The sequence below is a fragment of the Miscanthus floridulus genome, chromosome 2, assembly GCF_019320115.1.
Source record: "Miscanthus floridulus cultivar M001 chromosome 2, ASM1932011v1, whole genome shotgun sequence".
In the NCBI taxonomy this organism is placed as follows: domain Eukaryota; kingdom Viridiplantae; phylum Streptophyta; class Magnoliopsida; order Poales; family Poaceae; genus Miscanthus; species Miscanthus floridulus.
Window position 1 is genome coordinate 67,101,783 of NC_089581.1, and position 3,058 is coordinate 67,104,840.

Below are 3,058 nucleotides of genomic sequence, written 5' to 3' on the forward strand. Positions count from 1 at the left end.
TTACCCATACGGTGTGTTAAGATAAAAATGTGTCGTACTACAAAGTTGTAAAAAGGATTCAGGTGTACGTGATGTCACCGATCCCCTTCTCTTTTTCGTCCTACCCTCACGTAGGATGGACGTAAGTCCGGGGGTCGCCAAAGAAGCAATGATACAACGGCAACAAGTGCACTTAGCTCTCCGTCAGAATCAAGAGAATGCACTCGCCACTCGACTGAGCTGCAAGAAATGGGGCAAATAAGGAGTCAGGAGAGAGATCGAGCTTCCTCGTCGTCGGCAGTAGGCTCTTAGTAGTAGAAATTCTGGTTTGTGGTGAAGGTCTGGCCAAACTGCCACCACCCAGGCACCACACTCCAGAACTGAATGTACTGCCCGCCGGTGCTGGTAACGGCGAAGCTGAGCCCCTGGCCGACGAGCCCAGCGAACGCCTGCCAGTTAGCGCCCCAGTTCCTAGACATCTGGATCCGCGCCCTTCACCCAGGCGGCGCCCACGGAGCCACTGCCTCCGAGGTTCTGAATGTTGACGAGCAGAAAATACTGGGAGCCGGCGATACTGAAGCGCACGCCGCCGGTGCGCGAGCACTGGAGCTGCTGGTACTGGACAGCGATGATGCCGCCCTGGACGACGCCGATGTGCTCCCACGCTGGCTGGGACATGTCGAAGTGCGGGCGGCCCGGGCCGCACCAGCCGCCGTTAGGCAGCGCGTAGTTGGACGGGCACAGGTTGGTGGCGGAGACAGTGATGGAGTTGCCGGGCTTGCACCACTGGCGCAGGTGATGAGGTAGCACTGCCCGCACGACGCGCCGTCGTTGAACAGGGTCGGGCTCAACGCCGCGTTGTTGACGCCGTACCCCGCGTTGTACAGGTTGTCCACTAGAGAAACGACATTTGATCTACTTCGAAATTTAGCTTTAGTCCTGGTATTTTTTACGTCCGGAACTAGAGAAATCTTTAGTCCTGGTTGGTAACTCCAACCAGGACTAAAGGACCCTGCCCAACGGCTACTACGGCAGATTTTTGCTGCAAGGGACCTTTAGTCCCGGTTGGAGCTACCAACTGGGACTAAAGGTTAACTTTTACTCCCGGTTGGTCTCTCCAACCAGGAGTAAAAGTCTACTCCTGACTAGAGGCTCCGTCAAAGATTAGAAAGTGACCTTTAGTCCCGATTTCTGTCTCCAACCGGGACTAAAGGTCACCTCCTATATACCCTTTCTTTCTCCCCGAGTCCGAGCCACTTCGAGCTCAGTGTTCTTGCTTCATCGCCAGCCTCTCTTCTTCCTCATTGCCGGTAATCACAAGATTTCTTCGATTCCTCCATCGATTCTTCGGCTCTAAAAGTTACCAACTTTATACTTTCATGTTTCATTAGTAGCATATCTCATTTTGTGGACTATATATATATGATTTTTTATGGTGGTTTTTTTTATTTGTAAGCCATTTAAGCACAAAATCACTTTAAAGTTTGCATATTTGGATGAAGGAAGGTTAAAGTAGTTATTCAAAACTAGTATTCAGCTTTCATTTCTAGCATGCATAGCACACTTTATGGTTTAGAGATATAGAGAATTTTAGAGTTTTTTTAATTTTATTTGTTTATAAAATGAGAAATTTATATTATATTAAAAATGAGTATAGAGAGTAGATGGCAACTGCTTCTGGGTCCTCGGCCTCTCATTGGGTTTCAAAGCGATTGAGGCCAGACCTCCCTCTAATTGCATACGGCAAGTGTGAGGAGAAGATTGTGATGGAGTACCGGGTGAGGAAGGAGTGTTCCAACAAGGACCGTATCTTCTACAAGTGTCCGGATCGCAACATGAGTTATTTTATCGTATTTGATGATTATGGTTAATTTATACTTATTTTCATGATCATTGTGATTAGAGTTCTAATTTTTTGTTTTAATTTCAGTGGGATGGCACTGGATATTCAGGCTGGTACTGGGAGGAAGAGTATGTTGAACACGTGCAAAACTCTCTTGCATAGGCGGCTACGGTGGCTGATGAGGCAGTGATCCTGCGGAAGAAGCCCATAGATGTTGAACAAACGCATGATCTATCTGTTTTAGTTGGGATTGGTCGCGAAATCATTATGCTGCTGAAGTGCATTGTAGCTTTAGTTTTTTTAGTGGTAGTTGGGATTGTCTACATTGTAGCGAGACTTTCATAAATTAATACCTTGTGTGGTGGCATGCATGTCATATAATTAACTAATTATGTTCTAGGTTTTAATATGGTATGTATGTCATGTAATGCAGATGAGTCGGTATTGGATGTACAATGTGGATCGCCGCTCCCAAGAGTTCATTGAGGGCGTGCATTCTTTCTTACGTGTGGCCGAGGCAAACAAACGCGATGGTTTCATGTGCTGCCCATGTGCCATATGTAATAATTTAAAGGAATATGCTAGCTCAAGAAGTCTTCATTTACACTTGTTGAAGTCGGATTTCATGTCAAACTATATTTGTTGAACAAAGCACGGAAAAACCGGGGTTGTAATTGAAGAAGGTGAAGAAGAACAATGGGACGATGATGACATTGTTGCTGAATATGGTGCCTTCAATGATACTGTAATGGGGGAAGCTAAAGAAGAGATAGGGGCAGAAGATGAGCCCGCTGATGATCTTGGTCAGGCTATTCATGATGCACAAAGAGAATGCGAAAGTGAAAAGGAGAAGATCAAGTTCGAGCGCATGCTAGAGGATCACAAGAAATTGCTATACCCAACTTATGATGCGGGGCAGAAAAAGTTGGGTACCACACTAGAATTGTAACAATGGAAGGCAAAGAATGGTGTATCTGATAAGGGATTTGGGCAGTTACTAAAAATCCAAAAGAAGATGCTTCCGAAGGATAACGAATTGCTAGCCACTACGTACGAAGCAAAACAGGTAGTCTGCCCGTTGGGATTAGAAATCTAGAAGATACATGCATGTCCTAATGACTGCATCCTCTACCGTGGCGAGGAGTACGAGAAGTTAGATGCATGCCTGATATGTCATGCATCGTGGTATAAGATCAAGCGAGATGACCTTGGTGATGTTGAGGGCGAATGTCCTAC

At 46.2% G+C, this 3,058-nt stretch overlaps 1 pseudogene; it reads right to left on the reverse strand.

The window, feature by feature from the left end:
- Positions 1 to 287: 287 nt before the first annotated feature.
- Positions 288 to 3,058, reverse strand: part of LOC136536668 (expansin-A31-like) — a 36,091-nt pseudogene continuing 33,320 nt past the window's right edge.